The sequence below is a fragment of the Carcharodon carcharias genome, chromosome 19, assembly GCF_017639515.1.
Source record: "Carcharodon carcharias isolate sCarCar2 chromosome 19, sCarCar2.pri, whole genome shotgun sequence".
In the NCBI taxonomy this organism is placed as follows: Eukaryota; Metazoa; Chordata; class Chondrichthyes; order Lamniformes; family Lamnidae; genus Carcharodon; species Carcharodon carcharias.
In genome coordinates, this window is record NC_054485.1 from 2681333 (window position 1) to 2706533 (window position 25201).

The following is a 25201-nucleotide window of genomic DNA, read 5'->3' on the forward strand; positions in this document are numbered from 1 at the left end:
CTTATATGAGATTCCCCTTCATTATTTTCCTTTGTGTCTGGATTTGCGTCTTCATCATGAGCAACTTCCTGTCTTTATACCACAATTTATCCAATCAATTGTTGCTGGTTAGACTCTTGCAAACATTCTTCTGACCTTCCTTATTTCTACACATACCTCTGTACCTTGTGATGCAAATAGATAGTAAGGTTCAGCGAAAAATCTTGCGCTCATAGAGAAGGCAGCAGGGACAAGAACATCCACAAGCACCTCAATCGCCATGCAGACACCTACAGAGGTTTCACCTCACAAGGCCACACTGACATGGCTAGATTGCGTGCTCTGCACATGCACTTTGTTGTCAGTTCACAAAGAGACTAGTGCATGAATTACAAGATAAACTTGGGATAAAGTTAGGGTCCTTTACAAAACAGGCAGAAATACAAATAGCCAATGTAATTGAATCTCAAACCAGCGCAAGATGTTTCCCCTCTCTTAACCGTAGCTGTGTAATAATCAGCCTGTCATTTTCCTACATTTATGGTGGATTGACTCCTCACTCAGTTCTGGCGGCTATCCATCTACAAAAGATGAACATGCAGCAAACAATCCATTTCAGCTGGGGTGTCTTCACCTTTGCTGATTTTTAATTCTTTCACGGGATGTGGGTGTCACTGGCAAGGCCAGCATTTGTTGCCCATCCCTAATTGCCCTTGAACTGAGTGGCTTCCTGGTCCATTTCACAGGGCATTTAAGAGTCAACCACATAGCTGTGGGTCTGGAGTCACATGTAAGCCAGGCCGGATAAGGACGGACATTAGCGAACCAGATGGTTTTTTGCAACAATTGCTGATAGTTTCATGGTCAGTTGGTCATCATTAATGAGATGAACTTTCAATTCCAGATTTTATTAATTGAATTTAAATTCCACCAGCTGCCAGGGTGGGATTTGAACCCCTGTCCCCAGGGGATTAGCCTGGGCCTCTGGATTATTAGCCCAGTGATATTACCACTCTGCCAGCATCGCTGAAGAGACCAATCTTTGAAAGGTAGGTTCTGGTTGTTATCAGGTGAGTTGTTGTTTTCAGTGTTGGTGCCTGTTGCCATGCTGCTGTAGTTGCTGATCGTCATGGTGAGGCGCCAACCCACAGAGTTGATGTTCCCTGCTTGAGCAGTTCAACTGGGATTCCAGTCTTGCCAGGTGTCTTCCTGTTTGTAAAGCAGTCTATGTCCTTCTCAAGCTTGAGTGATGAGGTTTCTTCATTTAACTCATCCATGACAGGACTCTGCAGGAGGGTGTCAAATGCGGACTAGGAGATGTCCAGCTCACAGCAGTACAACTCACAGTAGCGTTCAACCCAGTAGGGTATCAATGCCTCACCATCTGCCAACTTCAGGGAGGCATTTGTTGATGGTTGGCCCAAGTGGCCTCTTGAGGCCTTCATACATAGCCTGTAGATTTCCATTGTCAACCAGCCTGGATTTCTTGACACTGATTGGTCCAGTGTTTTTTTGCACAGTATCTCCCAGCCTTTTACACAACTGTCTTGACTGCTTTCGGGTCATGCAGTGTTTTAACTATTGGGTTTATGCTGTGCATCATGTAGGCTTTGTTTTTTGCATCAATGACATTGTATCAACTCAGTTTACTAGGTTTCAAACCAGTCTTTGTTGCAGGTTTCATCTTTACCAGATAGTGCTCCAGCTGCTTCATAGATGATTGAGTTCAGTGACTTCCAAGCTTCATCGATACCAGCATCGGCACTTCCCGGTAATCCTTTGCAATCATTCTAGCGAGAGTGTGGAGTGCTGGTATTTGGCATCATTACTTGTGTGAGGGATGTTGATACGTGGTGGACTGTCATGTTTGAAACTGTGAAACTTTCTTGGCCAACGTGCTCAATTGTAATGGCATAGGCAAAATCAACAATAACTGACAACATCTTCTTGAGCTTTGTGCCTTGAATGAACTCTGTATTATCAACATCTTCTTTGTCATAAAGATATCATGGAATTACCCAAAGTCTGGATATTGGCACCAACTTGACTTGGTCATCACCAGAAAGCGCAATCTGCCCAGTGTTCTCCACAGCTACAGCTAGCACAGTGCAGATCGCATCTCACAGCAGCAAAGTGCAGGTGCACCTCTGAAAATGTCACTTCTCATTCAACACTTATTCAGTATCTAGTGGCTCTTTTCCACTTATTAAGCTCTTGACTGCTTATCATTATACATTATATTCTCTTGTAAACTTAATCACTGATAAATTATCAAGTGAGAATGAAAAATAGCATTCAATGGTTTCAGAGTGTAGTTAGTACATAACAAGAGCCTTTATACCAAGTCACAGATCAATTGGATTCTTAATTTGAGAAAACACAGTTTAACTTTCTCTTGTTTTTTAACCCTATCAACTTTTATAGATATATCATCTAAGCATTCTTAGAATCAAAGAAAGACTTGTATTTATATAATGCCTTTTACAACCACAGGACAAAGTGCTTTACAGCCAATGAAGTACTTTGAAGGTAGTCACTGCTGTAATTTGGAAGCTTGGCAACCAATTTACACACAGCAAGCTCCAACAAACATCAATGAGATAACGACTAGGTAAGCTTTTTACTGTTGATGTTGACTGAGGGATAGGTATTGGCCAGGATAATGGGGAGAGATACCTCCCCTGCTCTGTTTCAAAATGGTGCCATGGGATCTTTCGCATCCACCATGAGACCAATGGGATCTGCATGGCTTAACAACTCATCCAAAAAAATGGCATCTCCAACAGCACAGCACTCCCTGAGTACTGCACCAGAGTGCCAATCTTGATCCTTGTGTTCAAGTCCTGAAGTGGACTTTAGCCCCTAACCCTCTGACTCAGAATTGCCACCCACTCAGCCATGGTTGTGTTTCCATTACCTCCAGTTGTCAGGAGAATGATCTCTGCGTGATAATCTTTTGGTTTTACAGTCCTGCTGGAACATCAGTTTCCTTAGACATCCTAGACTATATGGAGAGCACATTTACAAGACCACATTCTTCAAATTGGACCCCTTAGCTCAGACTGTAGACACACTATTTAGAGGATCTTCCAGGAACCTGGGCTTGTTCATCAAAACATGAAACTGCCTTTGCAGCTGAGTGTACTCGTACTGCAAACCTGCCTTACAACCTTCCAAAACTCAGTGTACCTCCAACTTTGACATTTTATGCATCTCCTACTCCTTTTGCCTCACCCTTGGTGGCCATGCCTTCAGTTGCACAGGCCTTAGGCTGTGGAATTACTTCCCGCGAACTCTCTGCCTCTTGAATCTTCTCTCCTTCTGTAAAATCCTCCTTACACCAATATCTTTAATCAAATGAAAGCAAGATAGCAGATGCTGGACAGTCCGGCAGTACCTGTGGAGAGAGAAACACAGTTAAAGTTTCTTCAGAAACTCTTAGCATTAACTCTTCTTCGGAAAAAGTTTGCTTCTTTGTTAATCCTTCCTAATTTCTCCTTCATTGGCTCAGTGTCAGTTTTGCTGGATTATCTGCTGTAGAGGTTTCTGTATTTAAGAGTCTGTATAAATGGAGTTCTGATGAAATACCATCAACTTGGAATGCTAACTACCTGACTTTGCTGGTATTTCTGTTTTTATTTCAGATGTCCGGCACCTGCAGTATTTTGCTTCTATGTTTTTGTAAATTTATATGGCTTTTACCTTCAATATTTTTCCCACCTCTCCTCCTGATTCAAGGATGCCGTTTTCTCATATTTTCCAGTTTAAAAGTTCCAAACTCAAGATATCCTGAGACTAGCAGGTTGAGAACGGCACCAAGCACCAATTGCACTGATAGGTGTATAAAGTTGCGAGGGGCATAGAGGTGTATAAAATGATGAGGGGCATAGATAGGGTAGACAGGAAGGAACTTTTCCCCTTGGTGGAGGGATCAATAACCAGGGGGCATAGATTTAAGGTAAGGGGCAGGAGGTTTAGAGGGGATGTGAGGAAGAATTTTTTCACCCAGAGGCTGGTGGGAATCTGGAACTCACTGCCTGAAAGGGTGGTAGAGGCAGAAACCCTCATAACATTTAAGAAGTATTTGGATGTGCACTTGCGATGCCATGGGATACAAGGCTATGGGCCTAGTGCTGGGAAATGGGATTAGAATAGTTAGGTACTTGTTTGACTGGCACAGACTTGATGGGCTGAAGGGCCTTTATCTGTGCTGCAGACCTCTATGACTCTAAGTCCTGTAGACATGAAAGATGCTATATAAATGCAAGTCTTTCTTTTCAGCCATTGAAATTGACTGATATTTTGTCCTCCCACTTTATAGTAATGCACTGACCCCTCAAATTCTGATGATATCGGGGCACCTGAGGTCAATGAGCAGAAATCCTGCCCTGGCAGCTGTGCAGGCCCCAAGGACATTCCTGGCCACTGACTCATGCTGAGGCATGGTTCACAACAGCTGTCCTCTAATATCCCCTATCTACATGAACTCTCACACATAAGATATCCCCATTGTTCACTTGACCCAAACTAAGAAGGATTTTATCAGCCAAAAACCAGCTTGACTGATTATCAATTCAATCATCAGACCAAGGACTTCTCATCCATCATGGTTTAATTTTTAAAACAAGATCAAGTTTTCAAACTCAATCTAACTTTCAAACATCTCTTATCTGTTAAATTACGTTTACAGACATTTTGCATTCTATAAACACACAAAACAATCTCCTCTGGTAGCTGCTCCCCTCAATGTTTAATATTATTGCAATGGCTCAATGAATTTATCAAATTGCAAGTGAGCCAGCAAGGTTCCATGTTCAATCCCTTCTGCATATCGAATTAGGTGTTCATTGCTGAGGCCTCAGGAACCCTGCATTAAGAAAAGGAAGAAATATCTGAGAGTGTTCCTGCTCTTAAGTGCTATTCATCAAGTCCTGCTGGACCGACCTGTAATTGGTTAGGAACTCAGGCTATACTGTGATACTCTCTTGGTCAAATAGCTTACTGACAATCAGACCCAGGGTTGACACTTGGCCAGCTGTGATACTGAACAATGACCAATAGCTGTGAACCATAGATATCAGTTGATGCTTTAAGGAAATATCATGGGGGAAAGGGAAGATTGTGAACTGATAAGAGAAATTTGGCTACCAAAGATGATTGAAATTTAGCTAATTGAGATTGATGAGTATTCATCTTCCAAAATCTCTCAAATCCAAGGCATGACTCCATTAAATTTGGCCAGAAAAATAAAAAAAATGATAATGACTTTCTGCTGTGAGGGTTATATTTGGTTAAGAGCTCTGGGTTTATGCAGTGTACAGCTAATTCCACTTACATGACTAACTAATTAACAGGCTTGTGTTAAAGTTACTTGTTAAATACACCTACTGTAGTTCTAATTAGAGTTGTGAATTCCTTCATATTGCCCTCCCTGACTACATTTTTGCTCCTGCAGTGTTGTCAGTAAACTGGGATAATGCCATAATTATGGTGTTAATACTGTCTAATGACATGGCAGCCACTGATTTACACTCTTCATGGAAAAATGGATGAACCGTGAAACTCAATCCCAGAAACACAGATAAAAATAGATGGCAAATAATTCAATCATTTTAAATCAGTGATCTGGACATTGTGCAATAAAGCTGACTTCTATCCCCTCTTACTTACCTCTCATTTCTTAACTGCTGTGGAAGTCCAGCTCCATCAGACTTGTAGCCTGTTTCTTTTTGCTGATATTATTTGAGGGATAAATATTACTAGGCAATTGGGGAGAAATCCCCTGCTCTTCTTTGAAATAGTGTCATGGGATCACCCTCTTCAATGACAGACACGCTTAACATCACACCTGAAAGATGGTATCTCAGAGAGCCTGGCACTTCCTTTACTATTGGTTCCACCTACATTTTACGTCCAATTGTCTGAAGTGGAACTTGAACCCAAAATCATCACACAAGAATGTGACCACCAAGACTTGGCAGAAGTCGAGACATTTCTTGTCCACGTGCTGTTACCTTGGCTGATTAACAAGGTCACAAGGACATTGCCAATCGAGATTTCTCAGTGACATAAACACAAGCTTAAAGTCCCAAATTTCCCTAATAGTTCAACAGATTTAGCTCAAGTTAGAACCTTTGGGAATAAGGGCACACCCTCAGGATCAGCAGAAGAAAGCAACAGCACCATGAAACAAGCATTGCTTCAAATCTCTGATTTTCTGCACTACTGTTGGGACAATGTTGAGATAAATCTACACACAATTTTTTACATGATGTATAACTTCCTTATGGTTTAAGGATGAGCAATTATAGCCACATGCTTTCAATTTCCCCATTGGGTCAGGTTTTAACTGCTTGCATGGGAAATACTTTTGGACTCTCCACAGATAACAGCATCAAATAGTTTGGATTTTACACATACTTTGTTTCTGTTACAGTTAAAAATATCCCAGAAATGTGACAACAGAATGTCGACACCAAATGGTTCCAGTGAATTCCTGCTAAGCGAATATCTCTGATAAAGGGGAATTTGTGATAAATGGAATGGTAATTTAACCCTTTCTAGCCAGTAATTCAAAAGCAATACAATACAGATAGAGAGGACAAATAGAGAAGGCAGCCAAATAAGATAAGAACAGGAGGTCATTTAGCTCATGAAAATTGGATCACTCAAATGTTCACCTTGTTAATCCCAATTTCCAGCTATTCCTCCGCTTTCCAAGTATCTATCTCCCATAGCCATTCAAAATCACATGATACTTTTGTCTCAAATAATTCCATCAACAAAGCCCAGAGTTTCACTGCTGGGTCAGGTGCGTAGAGTCAGGAGAATTCCTGGCTCCACGAACCCAACCTTTAAAAATGTCTGTCTGCACTTGCGGCTTACTGTCAGGGGTGGGAGGGGCAGGCCAGATTTGAAGTCAGGCTAGACGATGTCAGAAGTCGGAGGTGGGTCTGGCATGGGATGGGCGATTTGGGCTCAGATAAGAAGCACCCCTTTCAAAAGGTCTGTTTGAAAAGCTCGATGCTATACTTCCTGACCCTCAGAGGAGATATTGTCGCTTTATAGGGTGAATGTCCAACCTGTAATTGTCCAACTGACCCCGGAACAGATGGCCCATCATGGGCATTTCCACTGGGAGAATTGTCATTGCTGCTGCCTATTCAAAGTGTACTCTACTGAACCACTGAAAGCATGGAGTGGGTGAGGGAGGTGAGGAGGACTCGGGAGTGAGGGGGTTGTGGGGAATGAGGGGGATGAGGAAATGAGGGGATTGGGGATTGAGGGAGGTGGGAGAGTGAGGGAGTGAGGGAGGAGAGAGAGTGAGGGAGTTGAGGAGGATTGGGGAGTGAGGGGAATATGGGGAATGAGAGGGATGAGGAAGTGAGGGGATTGAAGAATAAGGGACATGGGGGACTAAGGGGGTGATGGAGTGAGGGGGATGGGAGAGTGAGGGGGAGGGAGAGTGAGGGAGGTGGTGGAGTGAGGGAGATGGGGGAGTGAAGGAGGTGTGGGTGTAAAGGGGGTGGGACAGTGAGGGTTGTGGGGTAATGAGGTAGGTGGGAAGTGAGAGTGGGGGAATGGGGGAGTGTGGAGGATGGGGGAGTAACAAATGTGGGGGGTGGGGGAGTGAGGGAGGTGGGAGGGTGAGGGAGTGAGGGAATGGAGGAGTGAGGTGGATGAGGATGTGAGGGGGATGGGGAAAGAAGAAGGTGGGGCAGTGAGGGAGGTGGAGGTGAGAGGGATGAGGATGGGGAGTGAGGGGGTGGGTATGGGGGAGTGAGGGAGACAGGAAAGTGAGGATGATGGAGATTGAGGAAGTGGGGGAAGGGGGAGTGAGGCAGATGCAGATGGGAGTGGGGGAGAATGAGGAGATGTCTGAGAGTGGAGGATGGGGTGGGGGGGGGTGGGGGTGGTCATTGGGAGTTGTTGCTTTAAGGAGGTGGTGCCAGGCATCTTCGTGGGTCATTTCGAAGACGCCCAGAGAGGTACAGTGGATAGGTGCAGCCTTTTCCAAAGGGGATTCCAGACTGGGATAGCAGCAGGAAGAACAGGGGTTGATTGAGAGAGGAACTTGGGAGCTTGGGGAGGGGACAAAGTCCACAAAAGAGGGGATTGGAAGGCTGTTATGATTGGCAGCCAGGAAGGAAGGGAGGTCGGAGATCAAGACCCAAGAATGACCACTGGGGAAATATAGGAGAGGTCAAAGTATTGGTTATAACCTGGGAAATTTGTTAAAAAACACAATAGGAATGGAAACAAAGGGATTTCAGGCTATATAAGCATGGCCGAGATTAGGTGACACTTGGTATAAACAGGAATGGTGCAGGACATGGAATGAAAAGTGGAGCCTAAGGTAATTGTGCCTGAATGTTTTAAAGCCAATGTGACTGTTTTTATAACCAGAGCAGTTCCTACAGCAGCAAAAATTACAGCTTCTCATTTTCCAAAAGTACATTTGTTCCTTTCCTACTTTTTTAACTAAAAAATAATGTAAGTCTCTCAGTTTCTGGAAAGAGTGCATCCTGTTTCTGCCTATATGGCCTTTACTCAGTAGAAAAAAATGCAAAAACTGAAAAGTCTGAAATTAAACTGAAAAACACTGGAAATGTCCAAGAGGTTTATCAATAAGATCATCTAACATTTCAAATGCAGAGCTAAGGTTACACCTTGCTGAGGACCTTAGTTTAGCTTATAACAAAATCTTAGGCTGTCCTTTTTCTCACTTGATTTCTATTCTACATGTAGCATTCTGTCTTCATACCAGGGTCACCAAATCTGTGGGAAACGAATAAAGAATACTTTGACCGGGGGTTGGGGAGAAGTTTGTGAGACCATTGACTGGGATGAGGGGATGTCAGAGGGGCAAAGTGCACAATGTTTACAGGGTCAAGGAGGTCCAGAAGAGTTGCCCAAGAACAAAACTATGTCCTTGTGACATTCCACAGTTTAAATACTTCAATTAGTTTCCTCCTCTCCATTCTGTCAGCACATTGCTCACCGCTCCCCAGATGCTCAACGCTGCTCCTGATGTTCAATGTTGCTCCCCAACACACAAACACACCTCTGTCCAACTCATCTCCCAAACAGACAAACGCAGAAGCCCCTCTCCCCGACTCCCTTCCGCCACTCAGTCAGAGGCCCCTCTTTCCAAAGTCCCTTCTCCCCCCATTAAATCAGTAGATCCTCTCCTTCCCAACCTCAGGCTTTCCAAATGCCCTTGGGCTTGTTGCTAAATTGTGCCCCAGGAAGTCTACACATGGGATGTTGGACAGCAGGTCAAATTCCGGGTCAATCCTGGAAAATCTGGGTCACCTTGCTACACACAGCTACTTACAGCCTGTGTGTGCACATTGTACCTTGGTGCAAGCAATCTTTTTCTAACAGATCCTGACTATTATACTAACTCCACCAATTCTGCAGGCTGCATTGAAAATGATGCGTCTTATTTTTCTGGTATGTCCTGACAAGACAGCATCACGAATGCGGCGGTCCTCCCAGATTTGGTGACATTCATTAAAGAGAGATGGCTTCGCTCGGGCATATCCACAAGATAACAGTCACATACCCAAGGATTTTCCGTGTGGTGAGGTAGCTGGACTCAGAAGACAAGTAGGGCACCCAAAGTTACACTTCAATGATGTTTGCAAGTGTGAGATGAAGGCCCTAAACATCGGAACATTGACTATTGCACCTGGGAGTCACGTGCCAATAGGAAATTGTTAGTTCACTAGAGGAGGTGTTAGTTCACCTCCTGTGGGCTGGCATACACTACCACGATGACGAATGGCTACAGTAGATTGGCAACAGGCCCCAACACCAAAAACAGTAACCTACGTTGATGCTTATAGCTTCCTGTGTGGCAGAACCTGCCCCTCATAGATTGGCCTTTTCAGCAGTCAGTAAAGATGCACCATATGACAACTGTTCTCTGTGTGTCCATTACCTTTCGTAGATGGAAGGGTGCCAGACCAGTCTTATTTTTCAATGCATTGTACTTGCCAAGTATTTTGCTGATCTGCTGAGAAGTTAAGTCTTGCAATTTGTGTCATTCACTGCAGGGAATATTCTGCATTTTGTAGACAAACTGCAAGACAATTGCGTTCCGATAGTGACAAACACTTTGTGGGTCAGGCTGTGATGTATGGTTTCACAGTCCATAAACTCACTGAATGAACAATTAAACTGCAGATGAGTGTATCTTTTCTCCTTTGTAAATGCTAATTTTTCAATTAACTTTAACTGATCAGTTTAACGTCTTGTCATTCAGTCAAATTGTCTGAACATCCCTGGACAGTCCCAAAGAAATTAGAGCTTGATTTTCTCGATGTTTTTCCCTTCTGTTCCTGCCTCGCAGTATCAGTTCCGTAGCTTTAGTTACACACCAGCATTTCATCCATTTCACAGGCAAACTAAGATGCTCATGGGTTATTCAAGTGTGCGCGACTTAGCTTAACATTCATCTCCACACAAGAAATTTATAGTGCTAAAAACAAAAAAACTGCGGATGCTGGAAATCCAAAACAAAAACAGAATGACCTGGAAAAACTCAGCGGGTCTGGCAGCATCGGCGGAGAGGAAAAGAGTCGACGTTTCGAGTCCTCATGGCCCTTCGATTTCAACTCTTTCTTGGACTCGAACGCAAGTTCTGTCGAAGGGCCATGAGGACTCGAAACGTCAACTCTTTTCTTCTCCGCCGATGCTGCCAGACCTGCTGAGTTTTTCCAATTTATAGTGCAGTTCACTACGACAATCATTAGAGCCAGGAATTCTTAGCCTAATGTAGATGATGGTATGCCAGCTCCATACATGGTTCAAAAAAAACATGGATCATTTATCCAGGGTTTTTGTTTTAATCAATGTTGGGTTGCAACAGTTTCTACGAAATGAGCTGTGATCTGGAATGAGCTGCCTGAAAGGGTGGTGGAAACAGATTCAATCAGGGTGACCAACCTTCTCAGATATTTCGGGACTGTCCTGGAATTTGGCTTTCCATACCATGTCCCAAGTCTGAGTTTCCTGGAATGGCATTCGTGCGAGATTTCACTTGTGTCTGTGCATGTGCACTCTGCTGCTATGCATGAGCACATCCGGACGCAAACAGCCACAAGGGAGGAGGAGGAGCACTGGCCAACACGCTCCTGAGAGTTGTTCAGCTCCAGCAGGCGGGTGGTTCAGGTTAGGGGGAGCCCAGCAGGGGGATGGAGTCCCAGCCAGCGGCAGCAGTTTCAAATTTGAGGTCAGGCCCGAAACCGACATCACTCCAACACTCCTGCAGTCCCAGCAGGGCCCCCTCTCCAACTCCTACAGTCCCAGCAGGGCCGCCTCTCCCAATCCTACAGTCCCAGCAGGGCCGCCTCTCCCAATCCTACAGTCCCAGCAGGGCCCCCTCGCTGGATCCTACATCCCACCAGGGCCCCCTCTCCCAATCCTACAGTCCCCCATGGCAAATTGTCCCCTATTTTTATATCCCAGACTTGGTTATCCTGGAATCAATAATAACTTTCAAAAAGGAATTGGAATTAACTTGAACTGGGGAATCTATGGGGAAGGAGGAGGGGAGTGGGACTAATTGGATAGCTCTTTCAAAGAGCCAGTACAGATACATTGGACAGAATGGACTCTTTCAATGCTGTTTCATTCTATGATTCTATATTCATTCTTTGATTGCAATTCTGAAACTGCTGTGCCAATTCCTGGACTATTTGTAAGGATCCAGCTTTCTGCCCAATGCGGTTTAAATTCAGTCCCCAGTGTTCTCCATAGCCCACCATCCTTCAGGAGAGGTAAGTTGTGTCATTTTGTGGTCAAGGTTACAGGTGGAAGATCAGCACCTCTGAGGACAGTAAACTTGGGATAATTTAATCCCTGCATCACGTTCCTGGCACTCCTGGGTAGTCCTGGAGGGATAGGCCTGTCATGAGATACTGCTGATCTCCTGACTACCCTCCAGCTAATGTTGATGTAAAAGATCCCATGGCACTATTTTGAAGAGGAGCAGGCGACTCTCCCCGGTATCCCGGCCAATATTTATCCCTCAATCAACATACAAAAAATGATTATCTGGGTAATGTCACATTGATGTTTATGGGAGCTTGCTGTGCACAACTTGTCTGCTGCATTTCCTGCATTACCAACAGTGACTGTACGTCAAAAGTACTTCATTGGCTGTAAACTGCTTTGAGATGTCTGATGGTAATATAAATGCAAATCTTTCTTTCTTTTCTGTGTTGATACAGCATCATTATATTTCCATTTTCTACTTATAATTAGACATCGTGTTTAGAAATGAGATAAAGAGTACATCACACATACGCAGGCAAATGGAACAAATTATTTTCATCCGTCTACTTTGATAATATATGGTTGGAAGCACTTTCCAACTCTATCAATGTAGCACCAATCATACTGGCCCATAGAGAAGATCCCTGCCCTGAATGGAGGAATGATTTGACACTATGCCGCTGAGTCAAAGAGCTGTACTAAATCCATCTACAGTCATGTAGAGTCAGGTACAGGATGAATTCAGAGCTTGATCTATATATTACTCTGACATCAATAGAAAGGAGGTGTATAATATGCAGCTGATCTGATATAGCCTCTTTTATGTAACCGCCCAGCGTTAAAATGATCCACTATTAGTTTTAATCTTATAATTTTTACTCAGCATCTCACAAGTGTGGCAATGATTTCCTGTGTCACCAAATGAAAAAAACATCACAAATACCAAAAATATGACATTATTTTTATGATCATCTTCAGACACTGGCCTCTGCAGTACAGATTCTGCAGCTGGTCACATCATAATAAACCTATCATATTTATTAAGACTGGCATCTAAAAATACTCATTGTTTTACTGGTATAGTGATCAATGCAGCATTGGCATGGGGATCTATGTTCGTGCTGCCAATCTGCCCTTTTACTCATTTAATGGCTGGAGATTATCCACCATATTCCACTTACATTTTCCAACTTTCACTCCACATCACTGCATTTGCAGGTCACACATTTAGTCTTTCTTAATTTTTGCTTATTTTCTCACACTTTGTTTAAATAGACTTTTGCTATCCTTTCACAACCTCCACTGACTCCCTGCAAACTATTTCTACATTCTCTTCCCCCTTGGGGGTGAAAATTGCCTTGAATGGTAAACACAAAAGGACAATAGCACTTTGCAGCCTCTTATACATTCCATTTGATTTTCTGGAGCAGAATGAAAGCAGTTTACTGATTCGATATTGCCCGCTGTGTTCTACTGCTCATTGGCTATTGCCCGCTGTGTTCTACTGCTCATTGGTTATTGCCCGCTGTGTTCTACTGCTCATTGGCTATTGCCCACTGTGTTCTACTGCTCACTGGTTGTTGCCCGCTGTGTTCTACTGCTCATTGGTTATTGTCCGCTGTGTTCTACTGCTCATTGGCTATTGCCCGCTGTGTTCTACTGCTCATTGGTTATTGCCCGCTGTGTTCTACTGCTCATTGGTTATTGCCCGCTGTGTTCTACTGCTTATTGGTTATTGCCCGCTCTGTTCTACTGTTCATTGTCTATTGCCCACTGTTTACTGCTCATTGGTTATTGCCCGCTGTGTTCTACTGCTCATTGGTTACGGCCCGCTGTGTTCTACTGCTCATTGGTTATTGCCCGCTGTGTTCTACTGCTCATTGGCTATTGCCCGCTGTTTTATACTGCTCATTGGTTATTGCCCGCTGTGTTCTACTGCTTATTGTCTATTGCTCGCTGTGTTCTACTGCTCATTGGCTATTGCCCGCTGTGTGTACTACTGCTCATTGGCTATTGCCCACTGTTTACTACTCATTGGTTATTGCCCGCTGTGTGTTCTACTGCTCATTGGCTATTGCCTGTGTTCTACTGCTCATTGGCTGTTGCCCGCTGTGTTCTACTGCTCATTGGCTGTTGCCTGCTGTGTTCTACTGCTCATTGGCTATTGCCCGCAGTGTTCTACTGCTCATTGGTTATTGCCTGCTGTGTTCTACTGCTCATTGGCTATTGCCTGCTGTGTTCTACTGCTCATTGGCTGTTGCCCGCTGTGTTCTACTGCTCATTGGCTGTTGCCCGCTGTGTTCTACTGCTCATTGGTTATTGCCCGCTGTGTTCTACTGCTCATTGGTTGTTGCCTGCTGTGTTCTACTGCTCATTGGCTGTTGCCCGTTGTGTTCTACTGCTTATTGTCTATTGCCCGCTGTGTTCTACTGCTCATTGGTTATTGCCTGCTGTGTTCTACTGCTCATTGGCTATTGCTCGCTGTGTTCTACTGCTCATTGGCTATTGCCCGCTGTGTTCTACTCATTGGCTATTGCCCGCTGTGTTCTACTCATTGGCTATTGCCCGCTGTGTTCTACTGCTCATTGGCTATTGCCTGCTGTGTGTTCTACTGCTCATTGGCTATTGCCCGCTGTGTTCTACTCATTGGTTATTGCCCGCTGTTTTCTACTGCTCATTGGCTATTGCTCACTGTGTTCTACTGCTCACTGTGTTCTACTGCTCACTGTGTTCTACTGCTCATTGGCTATTGCCCGCTGTGTTCTATTGCTTATTGTCTATTGCACGCTCTGTTCCACTGCTCACTGGCTATTGCCCACTGTTTTCTACTGCTCATTGGCTATTGCCTGCTGTGTGTTCTACTGCTCATTGGCTATTGCTCACTGTGTTTTCTACGGCTCAATGGCTATTGCCCACTGTGTTCTACTGCTCATTGGTTAGGGCCCACTGCTTTCTACTGCTCATTGGCTATTGCCCACTTTGTGTTCTACTGCTCATTGACTATTGCTCACTGTGTTCTACTGCTCATTGGTTATTGCCCGCTGTGTTTTCTACTGCTCAATGGCTATTGCCCGCTGTGTTCTACTGCTCATTGGTTATTGCCCTCTGTTTTCTACTGCTCATTGGTTAGTGCCCGCTGTTTTCTACTGCTCATCGGTTAGTGCCCGCTGTTTTCTATTGCTCATTGGCCATTGCCCGCTGTGTGTTCTACTGCTCATTGGCTATTGCCCGCTGTGTGTTCTACTGCTCATTGGCTATTGCCCGCTGTTTGTTCTATGCTCATTGGCTATTGCCCGCTGTGTGTTCTACTGCTCATTGGCTATTGCCAGCTGCTTTCTACTGCTGATTGGTTATTGCCTGCTGTGTGTTCTACTGCTCATTGATTAGTCCCTGCTGTGTTCTACTGCTCACTGGCTATTGCCTGGTGTGTTCTACTGTTCATTGGTTATTGCCCGCTGTGTTCTACTGTCCATTGGTTATTGCCCGCTGTGTTCTACTGCTCATTGGTTATTACCCACTGTGTTCTCCTTCTCATTGGTCTCTTGGCATGTAGTAGACAGACAAATCAACTGTCCTCCTGGCCAATCACCAATGGTGAGAGAATTAGAGGTTAAACTGCCAATTTCCTGGCCGGAGAGGGAACAAATGAACAGGGAGCCACATGTTCATGGTCTATTGGTACAGTCTGCTTAGAAAGGCATAGACAAATCTGCCAGAAGAGAGCCAATCTTGCCATTAAGTGGACCCCCCCCCCCCCCCCCGTGCCCAATAATTAAACAACTGATGGGGTAAAATGGGGTGTAATACTCTGTAACAAAAAAATGGATATTGTCCTCTAATTGCAAGATATGGTTGATAGCAAGATCATAAGATATAGAGCAGAAGTAGGCTATTCGGCCCATCGAGTCTTCTCTGCCATTCAATGAGATCTTGGCTGATCTGATAATCCTCAACTTCGCTTTCCTGCTGAGTGAATGATCCTCCAGCTGCAGCTGATGTTTGTCTTGGTGTGTCCCTACGCCAGATTGCCCATGGCTCAGGTATTAATCCCAAGTTTATTATCTTGGACGTTCTGTTTTTTTAATTTAGCTCCTAACTGTTCAACTTCTTTCAGCAGAACCTCCTTTCTCATCCTGTCAATGTCGTTGGTACCGACGTGGATGACGACAACTGGATCCCTCCCCTCCCACTCCAAGTTCCTCTCCAGCCCTGAGGAGATGTCTTTAACTCTGGCACTGGGCAGGCAACACAGCCTTTGGGACTCATGCTCACGGCTGCAGAGAACAGTATCTATCCCCCTAATTATACTGCCCCCTACCACTAGTATCAGTGGTTCAATGACATTGCCCACCAAAATCCTCGGAACCTGCACACGTTGGCATGATTTATTTATTTTATTTACAATGATGGGTTGAAGCTAGATTTAAGTAAGGTAAGATTTGTGTTGTGGCAAATTGTATATTCATGTGTCTATTGTTAAATAAAGCAATTTAACAATTTGTACTTGACCTTCTTTCAAGTGGCTAGAAAAATGTACCAAGGATGCAATTAGAGGACAATATCCATTTTTTTGTTACAGAGTATTACACCCCATTTTACCCCATCAGTTGTTTAATTATTGGGCACAGGGAGGGTGGGGGGGGGGGGGTGTCCACTTAATGGCTGACCAATGACATAGTACCCAAGAAAGTATCAAAAGTCACCATAAATTTGTAACAGCGATTAACACAGTACAGCAAGAACCCTTTCTTCTTCCTGTAACCATTATCCAAAATGTTAATTTTTACCCATGTGTGCACAGATGTTTTTCCAGGTATAATCATCATGTGTGCTCTGCCTGAAGGCAGGTCCTTGGCTTATAGTAGGGTTGTCTTATGTCTTTCTTGTGCCAATCATTTCATTTGTCAATTTCATTCACTTATCAAGCCATTCGAGGTGTATTTATTGGTAAATTAGATTTTTCAAGCATTAGTAAGGATCTGTATTCGATAATTGCCAATTCACAGAACCTCACAGTGCAGAAGAGGCCCTTCGGCCCATCGAGTCTGCACTGACACAAGAAGCACCTGACCTTCCTACCTAATCCCATTTACCAGCACTTGGCCCATAGCCTTGAATATTATGACGTGCCAAGTGCTCATCCAGGTACTTTTTAAAGGATGTGAGGCAACCCACCTCCACCACTCTCCCAGGCAGCACATTCCAGACCGTCACCACCCTCTGGGTAAAAAAGTTTTTCCTCACATCCCCCCTAAACCTTCTGCCCCTCACCTTGAACCTATGTTCCCCCGTGACTGGTACAGTACAAGCAGTATAAATGTACAGATAAACGTGCAACACTACGTTTGTCCGTGTTCAAAAACATAAAGTGGCAAATAGGGATAGAGAAAGCAAAAACAGGGCAGTACAGCCCGTAACATGGATGGAAATTGTTAGTTGTAGAATAAATGAAATGCTGAAGGTAAATTCTCAGTGTCCAATACAAGGGAGAAGCAAGAGACCTTGTTGTACAGTTATGGTACATTGTTACAAATATAGAACAAAAAGCACCATTCTGTCCCTGCACAAGACCTTGGTCAAGCTGCCTCTACAACACTGTCTCATTCTGCTCCCTTCACATGGTTGGAGATGGAGAGATGCCTGAAATGGCTGGAGGAGAGCTACTATGTTAATATCGGGATAAGAACCCTTCATTATCACAAAAGGCTCAGAGAGCTTATTTTCCTATGCTTAAAATGTGTAGTTTAGGTTAAGTGGACTGAAGAATTTAATATGAATGAAGGCACTGGGCTGTGTCTGTCGGATAGATAATTTGAATTAGACAACTTGGTTGAGAATTAGAGTTAAGCAAGGGACATAAGCTTGAGAATTAGGTTAGTTATCAGGAGATATTTATTTTCATAGGTTTTTGGAATCAGTTGCTGATTTGTGCAGTGAGCACAGATTTGCTGCAAATGTTCAGCAAGGAGCCTGGTGGGGTGGGGTGGTAGGGGTGGTTGGGGGTTGAGGGCAGTGGGGGCTGATATCGCTACATCCCAAAGATAAAGGGAGTTTGGGTGATTTCCCTCATGCTCATTGTTAGTTGCTGGAACTCCTTGGTTGTCTTGGTCATCTTGAAGAGTCGGTGACCGATCATTATCGGGAAGGATCACAGGAATGGCAGGTGAGAATAAGTTTGTTTCTTGAATAGTCTCATAATCAAATGACTGCCAATGTTACCTGTCTAGATTTACATGTGTAGGATGACAACGCCAGCTGATGTACAGGAGGGCTGAGATATTTTCAGCTGCTATGGAGACACATCTCAGTCAGAGTTGGGACCTTTGGAAGAAGGTGAGAGAATACTTGAAAAATAAATTGTGAACAGCAGCTTTACAATTTGCAGTGAGATTACCTGAGTTTATAACCTGATTCTGAACAAAAATCTCTCCCAAAAAATTCAATACAAATAAAAAGCATTTTCTTATTACCGTTAAAAAATCAAAACCAATCCCTATAACAGGGAAAAAGATATTTTGGACTTGGCACAATAAGTGTATCTTGGTTTCTCGAATTTGCATTTGCTGTTTCCATAGAAACTGAAATGCTACACAGGTAGAAAGTCATCACCATCGCCTCATAAATTTTTATATTTAGTTCCTTTTTTTAACAACTCCATGCTATATATCTCAAAACTATAGTCCATTTTAAACCTCAACTGACCCTTTCTAAAGAGTGTGAGATCTAACATTGTTGCGCTATCATAATATTTGGCAATAGACCACTGCTTTCCAGCAAATTTGGCTCAATTATTGCCATAGAAACACACCCTCCATCAAACTCAAATAGACGAACTGTTGGAATAGACTAGCTACTTATTACATTTAATTTATTCAAACTGATATTCTTAAGTAATGCAGAACTCCTGAAAATAGAACAAAACAACAAACAGGTGATTTTTAAAATTTCCTCCAGCTTTAAAATTTGAGGTGACAATTATTACACAGAACTTTTAACATGGACAGGCCATTCAGCCCAGCTGATCGAGACTGCTTGTTATGCAGCACATGAGCCTCCTCCTTACACTATTTACTTAACCTCATCCTATCAACATATCATTTTATTCTTTTTCCCTCATCTACTTCCTTTAAATTCATGAATGATTATTGCTATGTCACTGGTGTTACTTTGCAAGTGTACCCAATCATTTAGGTGCAGGATTAATATCAACTTGGCGAAGTTGGCAATACTTGCTTCTGGCTCAAAAGTTGTGGGTTCAATCCCCCACTCCAGGACTTGAGCACAAAATCCAAGTGTCACCAAAGTTAGGGAGTGCTGCATTATCAGAGATGCTGCATGTGCTGAGGCCTACAGCTAAGGCTCCAGCTGCTGGTCACAAACTTTATGTTGCAGTTCATTAAAGATTGAAATTAAAGCCAATCTCACACACATTTTCACGTTAAAAATTCCTAATGTAAACACTGAGGACACTAAGTTTTGTGAGGTGTTTACTAACCATAAAGAGGGCGGCAACAGTTCAATCTGATATAAAAGCAAAATATTGCTGATGCTGGAAATCTGAAACAAAAGCAAAAATAGCTGGAAAAACACAGCAGGTCAGACAGCATCAGTGGAGAGGTACACAGTTGATGTTTTGAGTCCGTATGACTCTTCATCAGAACTAAGGAAATAGAGAAATGAGGTGAAATATAAGCTGGTAGAGGGGGGTGGGACAGGTAGAGCTGGATAGAGGGGCCAGTGATAGGTGGAGGCAAAGAAGAGATTGCCAAAGATGTCATAGACAAAAGGACAAAGGGGTGTTGATGGTGGTGATATTAGCTAAGGAATGTGCTAATGGGGACATTAAGGGTAGAAAGCAGGACAAGCAAGTGGCAGATGGCCCTGGTGGGGGTGGGGGTGGGGGGAAGGGATTGAAATGGGCTAAAAGGTGGAGATAAAACAATGGATGAAAATAAATTTGAAAACAGGTGGGAAAAGGAAAATTTTTTTTTAAATTATAAATTATTAGAAAATGGGGATCAGAAAGGGGATAGGGACGGAGGAGAGAGTTCATGATCTGAAGTTGTTGAACTCAATATTCAGTCTGGGAGGCTGTAAAGTGCCTAGTTGGAAGATGAGGTGCTGTTCCTCCAGTTTGTGTTGAGCTTCACTGGAACATTGAACAGTTCAATTTACCCTGGTTCAAAAGTCTCTTTAGTAGTGGCTTTGTATCGTTGTTCACATTAATTTACATTGGTACAGAGCGAGTTCAGTTATCTTAGTCAAATAATCAAAAGTAAGAAGCAACTTGGTTGAAACATATTAGATGCTGAGGAATCTGGACAGGGTGGATGTGGAGATGATGTTTCCCCTCGTCAGAGAATCTAGAACAGGGGTCATTGGTTCAAAATAAGAGATCACCCATTTTAGACAGAGCAGATGATTTTTTTTTTCTCTCAGAGGGTCATGAGTCTTTGGAACTCGCTTCCTCAAAAGGCAATGGAAGCAGAGTCTTGAATATTTTTAAGGCAGAGCTAGATAGATTCTTGATTAACAAGGGGGTGAAAGGTTATCGGGGGTAGGTAGGAATGTGGGGTTGAGGTTACAATCAGATCGGTCATGATCTTATTGAATGGTGGAGCAGGCTCAAGTGGCCTACTCCTGTTCCTAATTTGTATGTTTGTATGTGTTGATATTCCATAATAATAAAAGCAAAAGTTTGGAAGCAGGGTCAATCAGACTTCAACTGTTAATTCTGTTGCTCTCTCCACAGATGCTGTCAGACCTGCTGAGTTTTTGCAGCACTTTATGTTTTTATAGTGATATTCCATGTTGCCTAGGGTCTAGTGAGGTGAACCTACAACTTTTCAATGCTTCATTATGACATATTCTATATACTGGTACCATTAATCCCATGGTGGTCGAGGAAGTCAGCTCACCACCACCTTCTCAAGAGCAGTTAGGGATTGGCAACAAATGGCCTAGCCAGCAATGCCCACATTTGTGAAAAAAAATACCAATGCTAACTTTTCTCCTGTATTTCTTCTTTAGCTTTCTTCCCATCTCTTATGAAGGGACAGACCAATGACAGCACCAGTGGCCTGGCCATTGTATGACCCCAGGCAGCATTTGTAGGCAGCTTATATTTCACCCCTTTCTTGGATTCACTCAAGTTCTGTCGAAGGGTCATGAGGACTCGAAAAGTCAACTCTTTTCTTCTCCGCCAATGCTGCCAGACCTGCTGAGTTTTTCCAGGTAATTCTGTTTTTGTTTTGGATTTCCAGCATCCGCAGTTTTTTTTGTTTTTATCTCAGCATTTGTAGGTTTGTGGCTATGAAGGGTATCACAGTCCACCCTGATTATAACCTCCAATTTCTAACAGGTGTTACTGTCTAGCAATAACGTTTTGGGAACCCCGGCTGATTTTACTGTTCGTTAACGTAGCATTACCACGGCCAACTGTAGCCTGCCTTGTGTGCTGGCAGCACTGGGGCCTTCTGCTTTAGTGTCACCTTGGGTGATGCCTTTACTCCACAGACCACTGACTGGGGAGCTCCCTGCAATGCAAACCCTATGTAAATAATACCCACACATACTCTCTTACAAAAACCTGACTAATTTGAGAACCTGGCGTTCTACCTTTTATAACACAATCCAACATTTTAGATATTTGCCAGTGGCTTTTTATACAGTGTTACCCATGGTTCAGTTGGTAGCTGCAGAGTCACAATGTTGCAGGTTCAAGACCCACTCCAAGATTTGAGCACAAAAATCAAGGCTGACACTCAAGTGCAACACTGTGGGAGACCTGGACTGTCAGAGGTGCCATGTTTTAGATAAGATGGTAAACTGAGGTCCAATGCAGATGTAAAGCATTCTATGGCACTATTTAGAAAAAAGAGCAGGGGAGTTATCCCTGGTGCCTTGGCCCACATGTTTCCCTCAATCAACATCACAAAAATCAGATAATCTGGTCATTATCACCTTCCTGTTGTGTGCATGCTTGCTGTGCTCAAACTGGCTGCCATATTTCTGACGTTGCAGTGTTGACTACACTTCAAAAAGGACTTAATTGGCTGTAAAAGTGCTGTGAAAAGTCTGGTGGTTGTGGAAATGCAATAATAATAATTTCTTTATTGAACTTTATCACTCTACACTGCAAACTTGCAATCTAAAATGCAGTGAGGTGGGCTACATTGTCAAATCTGAAGTGGGATACATATCAGAGTCATTAAGAGATGGGCCAGAATGTTATGGCCCTGTTGGGGTGGGGCCGGGGTGTGAAATGAGGTGAATCATTCTAAACTCCATGGACTTCAGTGGGAAAGTAAAATCCCACTGGCATAAAATTCGACCCATGAGGTTGGATCTTGCACTCCCGCCAGTTGGTTTGAAGGTGGAGGGCCTCATAAAATCCAGCCCTTGGACTCAGTGTCTCCAAACTATTACTAGAAACATAGAAAATAGAAAAAGGAGTAGGTCATTTGGCCCTTCAAGCCTGCTCCACCATTCAGTATAATCATGGCTGATCCTTTACCTCAGCCGGAATCCTGCTCTTTCCCCATACCCCATGACGCCTTTAGCGTTCAGAAATCTGTTTATTTCTTAAATGTATTCAGTGACTTGGCCTCCACAGCCTCTGGGGTAGAGAATTCCACAGGTTCACCACCCTCTGAGTGAAGAAGTTTCTCCTCATCTCAGTCCTGAATGGTCTACCCTGTATCCTGAGACTGTGACCCCTTGTTCTAGACCCCCCCAGCCAGCCAGAGGAAACATCATCCCTACATCCAGTCTGTCCACCCCTGTCAGAATTTTATATGTTTCAATGAAATTCCCTCTCATTCTTCTAAACTCCAGTGAATACAGGCCTAGTCAGCCCAATCTCCCCTCATAACGACAATCCTGCCACCCCAGGAATCAGTCCGGTGAACCTTCGCTACTCTCCCTCTATGGCAACTGGTTACTGCTCCTACCCCAGCCTTGTTTATCCCAAACAGCTAAATAATAACCAGGACAGATGCATTGTGCAATCACAGAATTTTATAACACAGAAGATGGCAATTGGCTGTGCTGGTTATCCGAGGGCACTAATCTCTTAACTTTCCTCATCCTGTAATTGTTTTCATCTTCAGGTGTTCATGAATCACCCTTTTGTAAGATATTATAAATTCCCATCACTGTCACTGGCCGGGAATTCCATTTCCTTAAAAAAAAAACCTTAAAAAATTTCCCTAACCTTTTCCTTCATTCTTTCAATGATGATCTTAAATTTCTTCCTCCAGTTACTGACTCACCAACCATTGGAACGCTTCTCTTATTTACCTCAGCAAAACCCTCCCATCATTTTGAACATCTCTTTCAAGGGGACCAGACTTTCAAAGGTCACGACTGGGACGCATTGTTAACCTGTGGGAAGGTGGGGTTCTGTGATGATTGACATATTGTGAGACCAATGGGAGGGCGGCAGTTGAACGTGGAAAGTCATGTGACGACATTTCCCAGAATATGTCCAGCCCAAGTTGGCAACACTATTCCATAGATCATTTAAAATGTTCATCAGCAATGGGGCCGTTGGTGCCAAAATGGTAGCGACTGCTCCCTTGGAAACACCAAGGAGGTGGGGGATTGGACAGTGGTGGGGGGTTACAGGTCTGTTGCAGGCAATGCAATGTGATGTGCTGTGATGGGTGTTTACAAGAAGAATGATGAAATTTCACACAGATTTTTCCCGTCAGACCCAGTTTATCTTTGACAAGGGAAAAGGTGAAAACTATCAGGACGCTGGGACATTTAAGGAAAAGCAGGACTGTCCCAGTAAAACCAGGACGTCTGCTCACCCTATCTCTGTCACCTCCCAACTTTCCTCACCTTGATGGTAAACGTTTCCATTCTCTTCTGCCTTTTTACATTGAACAGCCACTTAAATACTTTGGAATAAAGACTGTCGCTATGTGCATAAACACAGTTGTTGTTTTACACACAGCAAGATCCCACAAGCAGCAACCTGTTGAATCCATTTTTTGAAAATATTGGTTAGGATACTGAACCGCCTTCAACAACAACTTGGCATATTTATATAGCATTGTATGTAGCCAGATGTTGCAAAGTGTTTCACAGGAACATTATGAAACAAAATTTTGACACAGAGCCACATAAGGAGGTTAAAATCTGGACCAAAGGGGTAGGCTTTTAATCTTAAAGACGGAAAGAGAGGTGGAGGGGTTTAGGGAGGGAATTCCACCGTTTAGGGCCCAGACAGCTGAAAGCCCGGCCACCAATGGTGAAGTGATTAAAATCGAGGATGTTCAGCAGACTGGAATTCCAGATAGTGTCTTGGGAAGTTTAACATCTGTATGAATTGGCAGATGCATTGGTTTAAAATCTTATTCAAGGGACAATGGCTGTGACGAAACAGCAACACCCTCTGCCCTGGGCTTGATGAGCCTGCACTGTGTGCTCCAGTCTTGAAGCAAAGCTTGAATCCAGAACCTCCTCCCTCAGAGATGCAAATCCCGCCGGGTGAACTCAACTGATAACTTCAGTATGCTCTATTCAGCCATTAGCTGTGTATTCCAGTGGAGAGTGGGGGGCGGGGAAGAGTGCAGCAAACAGCTAGAATGTCTCACTCTTCGTTCTACAGTAATCCTGAGGGACACTGTCAGGCAAGAAACTCGACCGTCTTTCTATTGCTTGGTTCTCAATGAAAGGCTCTGAAGAACCAGGTTCTGGAGGAAAAATTGTTCCCCAAACAATCAGAAAAACTTACTGTACTTTCCGAACACGTTTTAAAAGAAAAAGTCCGATCTTATTCATTGAATATTCCTAACATGAAAAGACTGACCGTTCCCATTGCAGCCTCTTGACTGTGAGTTTTGAGAGTGTGTAACAGGCGCTTGAGACACTAAACCCCCCACCCCCCTGGGTAAGGAGCACAAGAGGACTAGAGCCAGCCAGCCGATCCTTAGCTTCTGCATTCACTTATAGTTGAATTCTTTAAACGAATCACCGCAATGTTGGACATTAGAAACACTTAAAAATAAAAATAAAGTTACGTCTCTGACTCTCTCTCCCGCTCCCACATCCTGAAAATATCCCCTAACCCCAAGGTCCCCCCGCATCAGCTGCCGTGTCTAGTGAACAATACAGGGGATTGTTTGGTGAATCGCATTCGGGGCTCAGAAAACAGGCACAAGTGGGGTGTCTCGGCAAAGGGAACAAAACGGTTCATGGACTTCGCTAAAAAAAAAAAGAATTGGTAACTCTTGAGGGTTTCTTGAAGAAATAATGCAATAATTTCCTATCAGCCATTTTCGATTAAAAAATTGAATCCAGTTCAACGCAAACATGGTCCATTAGCAGAGCGGAGTTGCTGCAGTTGAACACGGGAGTTTTGGTTAAATCACACAGCACTTCACCCGGGAGCAGGCAGTGTCACAGAATGTGTGTGTGTGTGTGAGAG

At 43.6% G+C, this 25201-nt stretch overlaps 1 long non-coding RNA gene across 1 annotated transcript in view; it reads right to left on the reverse strand.

Annotated features, from left to right (window-relative positions):
* Nucleotides 1-25201, reverse strand: part of LOC121291889 — a 42515-nt gene that overhangs the window by 10257 nt on the left and 7057 nt on the right. The window contains exons 3-4 of the long non-coding RNA XR_005946107.1: nt 17983-18084; nt 3214-3376 (exon numbers count right to left, since the gene is read on the reverse strand). This is a non-coding gene — a long non-coding RNA (uncharacterized LOC121291889). The remainder of the gene's footprint in view (nt 1-3213; nt 3377-17982; nt 18085-25201) is intronic.